Source organism: Erpetoichthys calabaricus, chromosome 2 (assembly GCF_900747795.2).
Source record: "Erpetoichthys calabaricus chromosome 2, fErpCal1.3, whole genome shotgun sequence".
In the NCBI taxonomy this organism is placed as follows: domain Eukaryota; kingdom Metazoa; phylum Chordata; class Cladistia; order Polypteriformes; family Polypteridae; genus Erpetoichthys; species Erpetoichthys calabaricus.
Genome location: NC_041395.2, coordinates 238440260 through 238453479, shown reverse-complemented (window position 1 = coordinate 238453479; position 13220 = coordinate 238440260). Strand labels below are relative to the sequence as shown.

The 13220-nt window shown below is 38.7% G+C and overlaps 1 protein-coding gene across 1 annotated transcript in view; it reads right to left on the bottom strand.

The window, feature by feature from the left end:
- dock1 (dedicator of cytokinesis 1) overlaps positions 1-13220 on the bottom strand; it is an 870017-nt gene that overhangs the window by 345155 nt on the left and 511642 nt on the right. The gene's annotated exons all lie outside the window — the stretch shown is intronic.

Genomic DNA, 13220 nt, shown 5'->3' with positions numbered 1-13220 from the left:
TACCCAAGAACACGCGACATGACCCGGAAGTTAAAAATTTATCGCTCCAGCAATTTTAACTCTGTTACAAAGTCATCTAATATGGTATTGCAAACGGCAGCGGGAGCGTTTCTATAAACTCAATTTAAACTTACTGTTTTCACCGTGCTTTGAAGATGCATAGTATGCGACACGTGTTTCGCCGTAATTGTGGGCTCATCAGGAGTACACAGTCACTGCACTCCCTTACGGGAATCGATCCTCGGACGTAGAGGCGAAGCCCCTAACGTTGTGCCACGGCGTGAGGTTCGTTCATTTGACAGCATGTAGATCGGGGTAATTACATTGCAGGCATTCGTAGTCTGATTCACAATCTGATTGTATGTGTGGTTACCTACCAGGTAACGCTTGTGGTTGGTGAGCAAGTCGGCTAACTTCTGCCACGGTGCCCTCTTTCAGTTGCGAGAAGCAGATCATACAATGGTTGAAATAGTTTAATATATATAGCAAAATCACCGCGCTTCGCAGGGGCGAATATGGTATTGCAAACGGCAGTGTTTCTATAAACTTAAAGTTACGGTTTATACCGTGCCTTGTTTCATATTCTTTTCCTACCTTATCAATTGTGTAATGTGTTTTTTGAACAGGTTTGATTAATGCAAGTGATCACTCCTGCTGCGTTCAGTCACTTCACGTGAGCCAGTCTCTTGTGTGATGTTGCGATGTCCACGGGTTTATTTAATGTTAGCTAAGACCCGGCAGTTAAAAGTTTCTCGCTACAGCAATTTTAACTCTGTTACAAAGTGATGCAAACTGTCGTTTATACCTCGTGTCTTCTCATTAAACTTGTATCTCGCGAATATGGCATTGCAAACGGCAGCGGGGCGTTTCTATAAAGTTAAGGTTACGGTTTACACCGTGCTTTTTTATACCTCGTGTCTTCTCATTAAACTTGTATCTCGCGAATATGGTATTGCAAACGGCAGCGGGAGCGTTTCTATAAAGTTAATTTAGACTTACGGTTTACACCGTGCTTTTTTATACCTCGTGTCTTATGAAGATGCTTGTATGCGTCACTCACTCGCTTCTTATTGTTTCGCTGCCTTGTCAATTGTGTAATGAATGTTTTCTTCTGCGCTCTTTGGGGCTCCTCCTTCTTTTCTACGTACTGAGTTCACAGTCAGTTCACGTGATTACGTGGGAGGCGTGATGACGCGACACGCAACTCAGTCTCCTACGGCCATCTTGCTGCCTACCATTACAGTATATGGACAAAAAATAGGTTCCAGTTATGACCATTATGCGTATAATTTTGAAATGAAAACTGCCTAACTTTTGTAAGTAAGCTGTAAGGAATGAGCCTGCCAAATTTCAGCCTTCCACCTACACGGGAAGTTGGAGAATTAGTGATGAGTCAGTCAGTCAGTGAGTGAGTCAGTCAGTCAGTCAGTGAGGGCTTTGCCTTTTATTATTATAGATGACATAATGCTGATGTGAACTGTATAATGTATGAAGACTGAAGTCCAAATATCAAATAAACACTTTCATAAAAAGTTATAACAAAGCAAGTGCGCTTTTATTCAAGAATTTAACCAAAGGAAAGGAAATTATTCAATTTACATGTTGCTATCAATGTATAAAAACAGAAAGCCAAATATCAGTCAACCATTTGGGTGGTGCAGAGGTAAGAATTGCTGTCTCGTAAGCAAGATTTTGTGGGTTTGATTTCCGAGTCCTCTACACATTTACCATTTTCAGTAGTGAGCTGCTATTATCTATATAATAAAAGCCCAGCGCGGTGTCCGTGTCCGGGTCCTGGTTCCTTTTGGCTGTATAGCCTTCCCCTCTCAGAATTCGTGCTTACCCCCCTCTGTTCTTTCCCCTTTGCTTTTATTTTTCCTGTTCCCGAAAATCTTTTCAAAAGAAAAGTAAAAAAATAGACAGAGCGTCACATTAACGTCTTCTCCCCTCTGCCCCTACAGCGTCCACCGCGCTTCTCGCGTTTTTATTTATACAAACACATTACATATAAAAACTATTTACAAAAACAAAATTAATCCAATTTTCCAAAGAGAACTATTTACAATACACATAGACTTTATACAAAAAAAATCCTAATTATATATTCTCAACAAGTGAAAATTAAAGAAAATATATATATATATATATATATATATATATATATATATATATATATATAGCATACCTTTTCAAAACAAAAGTAAAGAAAATAGACAGAGCGTCACATTAACGTCTTCTCCCCTCTGCCTATTAAATAATAAATGAAATCGATTATAAATTATTAACACAAAGTAAATGAAATAAAAAAATCACGAAAGAAACAGAAACCACAACCTACCCTTACAGCGTCCACCGCGCTTCTGGCGTTAGAGCCAAAAACGTGGTGTATGCAGGTTATGAGGTGTGACACTAATTAACGCCCATACTACAACAGATTATATTGTTGATATACTATTAACTATTTACAGGGATCAACTCTTTTGGGGAAGTTCATAACAAAAAAAAAAAATTAAATTATAAATAACATTTACACTTTGCTACATGTGCACTTGAGTATTTCGAGCCCCGCGTCTGAGTCGGATGGGTGTTTCAAGCCGCGATTTTCTATTTTCTCCCTTCCAGCCCACTATGCCTTTCCGTCTTCAGCTACCCATGTGCACTTGTACGGAGGAGACCTTATCGAACAATGCCGAAACGAAAGGCAACTGAACCCGCTCCTGCGAGAGAGGACACATTACAGCGTGATCACGAAGCAAACAGGCAAAGGCGTGCCAGTCGCTCGCAAGAAACGGACACTCAGCATTCACACAGATTAGCTCAACGACGCGTCTCTGCCGCACAACGAAAGGCAACTGAAACCCCTACAGAGAGAGAAGACAGATTACGCCGTGATCGCGAAAGAAAGAGGCAAAAGCGTGCCAATGAGACACCCGACGAGAGGTCCTTACAATTGCAAAACAACCGTAATAGACAAACTTCTACAGAGAGAGAGGACACATTACTCTGTGATCGCGAAAGGAACAGGCAAAAGTGTGCCAATGAGACACCCGACGACAGGTCCTTACGATTGCAAAACAACCGTAATATACAGAAACATACGGTCTCCCAAGAAACTCCGACTGAACGCTCTCACCGTTCTCGCTCGCAACAAACTGACACTCACCACTCACAGACATTACCGCAACGACGCGTCTCCACTCCTCTTCCTTACAACCATTTACACAATGTATACGATTCTGATTAGTCTGTGTCCCACACTTCGTGAATCATGGGTTTTGTTTTGAAATTTTGTTTCCCATGCAAAAATCAAATGCGGTGCGATGAAGGACCCAGTTCACGACTGCCAGGCGCGTTTAAACAGGGAGTCCTTCAACTGTGGTCATCCAACGCGCAGCGTAGCGCGCGCCAACTCGCTAGTCTATATATATAATTCACTAAGCAGCCGACAGGACACGCAAGACAACCATGGGATACGCACAACATAGCCGCGCCCACCAACTCAGAGACCCGCCCACCAACTCTAGCACCATGGGATATGGAGACAACTCACAGAGCCTCGCCCACCAACAATACGAGCGAGAGCAAAATCATTTGCCAAGAAGATGTTTTCATTAATCAAGAACGAAAGTCGGAGGTTCGAAGACAATCAGATACCGTCATAGTTCCGACCATAAACGATGCCGACTGGCGATCAGGCGGCATTATTCCCATGACCCGCCGGGCAGCCAACCAGGTAACCGAAGTCTTTGGGTTCCGGGGGTAGTATGGTTGCAAAGTTGAAACTTAAAGGAATTGATGGAAGGACACCACCAGGTGCGGAACCTTTCACTTAATTTGACTCAACATGGGAAACCTCACCTGGCCCGGAGAGGATTGACAGATTGGTAGCTCTTTCTCGATTCTGTGGGTGGTGGTACATGGCTGTTCTTAGTTGGTGGAGCGAATTGTCTGGTTAATTCCGATAACGAACGAGACTCCCTCCTGCTAAATAGTTACACAACAAAAGAGCGGTCGGCGTCCAACTTCTTAGAGGGACAAGTGGCTTTCAGCCACTTGAGATTGAGCAATAACAGGTCTGTGATGCCCTTAGATGTCCGGTGCTGCCCGCGCGCTACACTGAATGGATCAACACGTGCCTACCCGGCGCTGAGAGGCGTGGCTAAGCCGTTGAACCCCATTCATGATGGAGACCAGGGCTTGCAATTGTTTCCCACGAATGAGGAATTCCCAGTAAGTGCGGGTCATACACTCGCACTGATCAAGTCCCTGCCCTTTGTACACACCCCCCGTCACTACTACCATGGTCGGGTGACTTGGTGGATTATACAGTGGAACCTCGGTTCACGAATGTCTTGGAACACGTACAAATCGGTTTACGACCAAAAAGTTCAACAAACTCTTGCATCTGTTCATGACCACACACTCGGTATACGAACAAGCCAGTTTCCCTTTCGGTTTGTATGTGTTCAGTCTCTCCCTGTGCATTTCCTATGCAGCGAACAAGAGAGAGACAGCGAGAGAGTGCGACACACACACAGGCGCGCGAGACACACACACACACAGGCGCGCGAGAGAGACACACACACACACACACACACACACACACACACACACACACACAGGCAGCGCAAGAGAGAGAGAGAGAGACACACACACACAGGCAGCGTGCAAGAGAGAGACACACACACACTGGCAGCGCGGGAGAGAGAGAGAGACACACACACACACAAACACAGGCAGCACGAGAGAGAGACACACACACACAGGCAGTGAAAGAGAGAGAGAGCTGGAGGCATAAGGTAGAGAAGGCAGTTAAAGAATGCACTGGGCTTGATTTTGTTTTCACTTCTGTTTACAGCGATCGGTTCGTAGCGTGCATTGTTGCAATGTTACTTTTCTTGGTGGTTTATTAAATTACGGATTTTTTCAAATGTTCATTAGTTTCCCTGTGCTTAAAACTCATTAAAAAAAAAGTGTTTAGTGCCAACTATTGCAGTGTTAGTTTTCTCTGTTGTTCAAGGTTTTCTAGTGTTATTCAATGTTTTTACATTTAGTTTACTATTACGCTGTGCATTCTATGGTTTAATTAACTATATTTGTGCTTAAAAACTTTAAAAAATATATATATTTAATTATTTATTTTTTTTGTATTTACATACAATCCTATGGGGGAAATTACTTCGGTTTACTACCAAATAGGGTTACGACCAGAGTTTTGCAATGAATTATGGTCGTGAACCGAGGGATTGTGTTAAAAAAAATGCTTTAGTTGCCTCACATTTTTATGCAATCGTTTTGTTCACCCCACTGAATTAAAGCTGAAAGTCTGCACTTCAACTGCATCTGAGTTGTTTCATTTAAAATTCATTGTGGTAATGTACAGAACCAAAATTAGAAAAATGTTGTCTCTGTCCAAATATTTATGGACCTAACTGTAAACTCAAATTTCCTTAGCCAACCATCACCATGGCAAAGAAAAGAAAACACTCAATCCAAATGATGAAGAAGTGTGTTGCCCTTCATAACTTAGGGAATGGTTATAAAAAATAGCTACTCACCTGAAAATACCAATTTCTACAGTCAGGGCAATAATAAAAAAAGTGGTCATCAATTGGAACTGTGACAAACTTGCCTGGAAGAGGACCCAAGTTTTTTTTTTACCCCCACGTACAGCAAGAAGGATGGTAAGAGAGGCAATAATATCTCCAAGGATCACTGTTGGGGAATTGCAAGAAAAGGTAAAATCCTGGGGTTATTAAGTCTTCAGAACCACTGTCAGTCAGTATCTCCATGCCAACAGGTTATTTGGAAGGTATGCCAGAAAGAAACCTTTTTGTCACTTATCCACAAACGTAAGCACCTGGGGCCTCATGCATAACACTGTGTGTAGAATTCACACTAAAACATGGCGTAAGGACAAAAGCGGAAATGTTCATATGCACAAAAAAATCCAGATGCATAAATCTGTGCGTTCGCCAACTTCCACGTTCTTTAGCTCCATAAATCCCGGTCAGCATGAAAAGTAATGCACATGCACGCGCCTGCTGCCACTCCACAAACTCCTCCCAGAATTATGCCGCTTTCAATATGCAAATCAATATAAATAGCCCTTAAGCTCAGCATTCTGTGAAAAGGCAATGGCAAAAGCCCGGGGAGGAAATAGAAGAATTTCAGCAAATACCAAATGGAGGCAAAGAAAAACGTATTATTTGTTGGTTTAAACAGTAGTATAAACAACAAAAGGAAGCTGATCGAGTGACATAGAGTGTCGGAGAAACTCGAAAGCTCAAGTTCACAAAGTCGCGCAGTGCCCAAAATAAAAAAAGAAGTTGTCAAATATCAAAGTCGCCGTGAAAAGGCGAGTCGTAGCTCACCATCTGAGTGTCATATGAAAGCCTATTAGGGTACAGAGAAAAAAAAATAGGCCCACAGTGGGGAAAAAAGCACAAAATGTCAACTTTAATCTTGAAATTTCCACTTTAATCACATAGTTTATTTTGTCATTAAAGTAGAATATCATAAACTTCAACTTAAAATCGTTTAATTTACTAGTTTCTCAAATTTCATCGTAACTAAAGTAGCACGTTAAATGCTTTGTTTTATATTTGATCTTCTATGTGCTCTATGTGTGTGAATCACTACGTGCTTCTTAAATGGGCTTTCTCTTCCTCCGACAGGACACAGAATCTAGTACATTTGTAATATTACAGTTTTCTGAATAATTAAAATACTGAGATGTATACTTGATATTATTTTCATGATGATAGGAGTTAAAGCATGTTATTAAACCAGGGAATATGGTGGTGAAGTGATTGTTCATGCCTCACGCATGATGCTTGCTGCTCCATGTGCAACCTTCGATGAAATAATTTATTGCAGCAGTACTCTCTCTTTCAAACGTACAGTACTCTCTTTCAGCAGTACTCTCTCTTTCAATTCCTGTCCTTACTTTTCTTTCTCCAAACACCCAATCGCCACAAAATCAGCTCTGTAATAAACTTTAAGCCATCTGAAAGCTTGGAACGTCAATTCTTCAAAACTTTTAAGGAACATTGAAATATCTTCGTAGTACATGTTTAATTATTCTATCTATCTTTCCTTCCAGTGTCGCGCCAGCCCCAGCAAGAATACAGCGCAAGACAGGAACAATCCGTGAACGGAGCGCCAGCTCCTTGCTAGTGCTGTGACAGTGTTCTCACATGTTTAATTATTAACAATATAGGTTATTTAAATGAAGTTAAAGTTTTATCTGTATAATATAATAAACATATTTTTGCTGCATTTCATCTTAAAAATGATATCTTCATCATATGTAAATACGCGCTTTATAAAGTGGCTCAGGTAGTGCAATATTATAACTGTATCGCAAGTTTACAGTGAGGTAATTGTACTTATAAGTACAAACAGTTCTACAAGGAGCACTTGATGGATTGATTGAGTGCGTTTACAGCTCTTGGGATGAAACTGTTTCTGAACCGTGAAGTCCATACTGGAAAGGTTCTGAAGCTTTTGTCGCATGAGAACAGTTCAAATAGGCAGCATGGCTGAGGCAGCGAGTGCTAGAGGCTGTATTGTATACCATTAATTCTCTTTCCAATCAGCTGCCGTAGAGCTGTGATTTCCCCACTCAGATACAGTGATATAAATACTCCGAGTGGTGCAGTGAGAGTAATATGGAAAAAGATGATCCACTGTGGCAACCCCTAACAGGAGCAGCTGAAAGAAGAAGGTGCAGTGAGAGTAACAACGCTAAAGCAGCTATGGTATTTAGAACAGTTTGACCATTCTGTGGACCATTATATTGTTACAAGTTAATTACAATCAAATGCATTAAACTAAAACAATAAAGCTGCATCAGGGATGTGGATCTAAAAAAGAAAAGGAAACCACACTGGAACAGTAGAACTGCTTTGACGCTGGGTGCCGCCAGTTTGCAAAACTGAGCGAAGAACTTGCATACGCCAGGGTTTTAGCTAGCGTGAAAATATGTGTGGCTTTATACCAAGTTTAGGTTTTATACATCGCGATTTGAGCGTGGAAACGGGAGTACGCAACATTTTTCTGCGTATGCACCATTTCTACATGAGGCCCCTGGAGTTTGCAAAACATTACTATAACTTTGATTGGAACAGTGTTCTATGATCTGATAAAACAAAAATTGAACTTTTTGGCAATAAACATGCAAAGGGGGTTGGTGTAAAAAGAAGCTATGGCTATAATGAAAAAAGCCTTGTCCCAACTGTGAAATATTGTGAAGGTTCTGTGATGTTGTGGGGCTGTTTTTCCTTCAAAGGCCCTGGAAACATTGTTTAGGGTACATGGCATCATGAATTACATGAAATATCAGGTGATTTTAAATAAAAACCTGGCTGCCTCTGCCAGGAAACTAAAACCGGGTTGTTATTGAATCTTCCAGCAGGATAATGATCTGAAACACATGTCCAAATCAACACTGCAATGGTTAACTGACTACAAAATCAAAGTTCTGCCTTGGCCATCTCAGTCCCCTGACCTGAACCCTATTGAAAACCTGTGGAGTGAGCTGAACAGGACAGTACACAGGACAGGGCCTAAGACCCTGGATGTTCTGGAGAGATTATGTAAAGAAGAATGGCATGCTCTGCATTCTCCAACCTTATAAAAGGTTACAAGAGAAGACTCTGTGCTGTTATACAGTGGGGAAAACCTTCCCCTCTCAGTGCAAATTAATATCAGCTGGTTTAGTCCTAATTGATGGTCTATAAAAAGGTTTCTCATTACCAAGGTGTTGCACAAGAAACATCTCATGATGGGTAAAAGCAAAGAGCTCTTTCAAGACCTTCGCCACCTTATTGTTGCAAAACATACTGATGGCAATGGTTACAAACGTATTTCTAAACTTCTGAATATTCCAGTGAGCACCGTTGGGGCCATAATCCGGAAGTGTAGACAACACCTTTTCACCATAAACCAGCTATGACCAGGTGCTCCTTGCAAGATTTCTGACAGAGGAGTCAAAAAAATATTCAAGAGAGTTGTCCAAGAGCCCAGGACCACTCGTGGAAAGGTTCAGAAAGACTTGGAATTAGCAGGTTCAGTTGTTTCAAAGAAAACAATAAGTAATGCATTCAACCGCCATGGCCTCTATGCATGCTCACCGTACAAGGCTCCACTGCTGAAGAAAAAGCATGTGTAAGTTTGCTGCACAACATTTGGACAAGCCAATGAACTACTGGGAGAATATAGTTTGGTCTGGATGGCATTGCACACACCATGTTTGGAGGAGAAATGGCACTGCACATCACCCCAAAAACACTCCAAAATACCGGCAGACTACATATAATTGAAGGGAGGATGAATGGAGAAATGTACTGGGACATTCTTGATAAGAATCTGCTGCCATCTACCAGGATGCTGAAGATGAAACAAGGTTGGACATTTTAGCAAGATAATGATCCCAAGCACACAGCCAAGGAAACTCTCAATTGGTTTCAGAGAAAGAAAATAAAGCTGCTAGAATGGACCAGCCAATCACACGACTTGAATCCAATTCAAAATCTATGGAAAGAACTAAAGATCAGAGTTCAAAGAAGACGCCCCCGGAACTTTCAAGATTTGAAGACAGTTTGTGTGGAAGAATTGGCCAAAATCACACCTGAGCAATGCATGCGACTAGTTTCTCCATACAAAGCTGTCATTACCAACAAAGGCTTTTCTAATAAGTATTAAATAAATTTCAGTAAGTGTGTTCAATACTTATTCCCTATGTCATTCCACTTTATTACACATAATTTATGGACTTATTTGTTTTGATTTCTTTGTGTGTGGGTTACTTGGGTTGTTATCGACATCTGGTTTAAATTTCATATCAATAGCGTTAGAAATATATTTACTGAGAAAAACATTGACATGTTCAATACTTATTTTCCCCGCTATATTGGCAAAGAGAGGATATACAAAGTATTAAATGCTGGGGTGCCAACAATTGTGGCACATGTGTTTTTGTTAAAAATATTTATTTCTTGATGAGGGCTTTGTTTTTCTTTGAATGAACTAGTTTTAAATAAAAGTCAGATGTTTCTTGTTTTTTCAGTGCAAGATGATGGTTCTTCAGCAAACAATGAATTTTTTTCTAACTCTTCTTACAAATTTTTACAAGGGGTGCCAATAACAGTGGAGGGTAAACTAGATTAGTTTACGAATAGATTTCTGGTTTTTACGACTGCATGCTTGTGACTCAAGTGGGGACTATTACTCACTAATGACACTGTTTTAGCGTGGTTTTTGTTATTTTTATTTCTCAAAATTAAAACATAAGCAATCTTTTTTTATTACCAGCTTTTTGAAACCATCTTTAAAAAGAAGTATTGTAGTGGTATTTTGGCTCATTAAACAAAGATTTCAGTTTAATATATTGTGTCTTTACACTGTAAATAGGGACAAATTCAGATTATTTTTCAATTTCTCAGTTAATTTGTTACAAATAGTTTTCACTTGCCCTGAAAGGGGTATGAAAAAACAGATTTGAAAGTAACGTTTCAACAACACCATAATATATAATGTAACCATAGTAATTTTTAATTATATTGTGACATGAATTTAAAATAAATATGTCTCAATATTTTTTTTCCTTTCTCCTAATAAACAATATAAGTCTCAATATGCATCCTTTCTTGATGAAATAGCCTACAAAATATCTTTTTCAAATTGTTAAACTACTGCAGCCATTAAAATTTAACCACATAGTCCAGTATGAAGAGTGGATGAAAACTAAGCAAGTAGCACTAAGGTTCAGTAACATTAGGTCTGCGACACAGACAACCATTAATTATCTGTTAATACTATAACACATGCCCATATACAACAGGGTAAAGTAAAGTAAAATTGAATAACAGTAGTCACTGTGTTTGTTTAACAAAAGACAAGGCTTTGATTAAAACTGTGTGCAGCAAAGGTTTTAAAAAATGATCAACACTAGGGTAAGAGAAGTCATCCCCTCCTGCAATTATTCTTCAGAATTTGCATTCAATTTACTCCGAATGTCAGGAAAAAAAACAATCTGAAGCAAGTAGTATTTGTGGTTGAGTAGAACAATGAAAGCATGCCTGAGCACAACAGTTAATTATACTGATCAGAAATATACACTGAAAAGCAGATGCATGCAATGTTGCTTGTTTAAATGAGTTCGCCTTTTGTTATAATACTCTCCACAAGAACGGGGACACCATTGCTGAGGCACTAGTAGTTAGCATATAATAGTGTGTTACTATTGAAATACTTCTTGAGCTTGCTATATTATTAATACTTTTACATATCAATACACCAGAACTGTCAGGTTGGATTTACATTGACTTCTTAATCTTACGCTACTGCCATTTAACATTTTATCGTGTACTTTAATTTTTACATATTCATACAAAATTTGTTTCAATACAGCAAATCCCAATTAAACATTCCAAAGTTTAACATGTTACATTTTCGAAAGGTAAGTGGTGGTGGGGATGGCTGTTTTTCCAGAAGAAACATTAATTTTGGGAAAACAAAGAAATGTTTGTGTTGTATACAATAATTCTATTCTGTAAGTAATTATATCAGTAATCTACTGTATTAAAAGTAGTGACACAAATTTAACAAGTGTGCTGTATCTTTACAATAACAAATGAAAAAGAAACATTACTAAACACTACATGTTTCACTTCTTTTACTAATCCTGCATTTAACAATTTCTTTTGAATTTTTTAAGTGGTTCCCTGCACAATGATGATTGTACTATGTTGTGTGTAAAGAAACTTGCCTCCTATTAAAACATTCAATTCAATAAATGTACAGTACATAAATGTGCAGCTTGCAAACGTCAGTGCTGTATGCAATAAGTTAAAGTAAACCACAATTCAGTGTATACTGATTTTGACCTAAACTCTCCAAAACTTTGTAACTGAACATGATTACAGATCAAAGTGATAAATTAAAATCTGATTGAAGCTACCATTTTTACAGGATGTGCTACAGGGTGAAATTATATTTATACCCAAAATTCTCATTATTCCTATTAATTTCCCATTTGAATTCAAAGGAATACAGTTTTAAATGAAATCACCATCATCCATCAACAAAAGCCAAGGTCAGTCAGGAATTGATCTGTAGCAATGTTTTATTCATGTCTAATTGCATCTAGCATATTGCAGAGTAAGGAGCTACAGTGATCTAATAATAGTTAAAGGTTATATATAAAAAAACCCACTACAAATGACATATACAGAAAATGATTCAATTAGTTACATTGTACTTCTGATCCAATTAACTGACAGCACTATAACCGAGGCCCATTGTCTTACAAGATTTCCTGGACAAAGCCAGGTAACACAGCTAGTTAAAAATATAATGAATGCAAGAACATAATTACAATGGATTTATTTCAAGTAATTGATTACAATTTACACTATTGAAGTTATTACAGCTTTTCATCACTATTTGGTCTGGCATTTTAAATATGAAAGACCTTTCACTTCATGTTACAAAACTGTGAAGAGTTCACTACTTTAAACTCTGCTAGAGATAACAATACATAATTTAAGGCAGAGTGTGTGCACATCACAACAGATTCAAATGGATAGCTGTTATTTTAGCTTGTAAGCACTGAAGGTAACGACAGCAAGATGGAAAGTGGACACTTCGTAATAAATACTTTGTGCATGAGAAAGAGGCTGTATGAAAAAAATGTTTAATTATTATTATTTGCAGTAGAAAAGTTCCCAATTGCACTGTAATCTTGGAATGTTCCAAGTGCCCTCTGTCTGCTCTGCTATTTTACATTATTTGTAGATGCTTTTGGATAAACACTAGATATTATGATTTGTTAAGAAAATCACAATTGTACAACTACAGAGTTTTTGAAAGGCTAAAACTGTATGAAAGAAAAACAAATTTACATTCCACTGTGCTTCAATACTGAAAATTGAGGTAAGAAAAAATTTAGACTGTATTAGAGTTGAAAGATAACAAACAATTGAGTGCAATATGGTCAGCAAGTTTTCACACAATAAAAATTTGATTATGTTACAACATTTCATTAATCTTGCAAATATATTACTACAAGTTCAGCAAAGGACAGATAATCATTTTGAATGGCCAAAAGACCAGTATTCATTGCATTTTCATGGGTATAAATTATGCAGTTCATCAAGATTCTATTTCAAAGAGCACAACACTTTTACACACAGATTTAATAAATACGAAGGCAG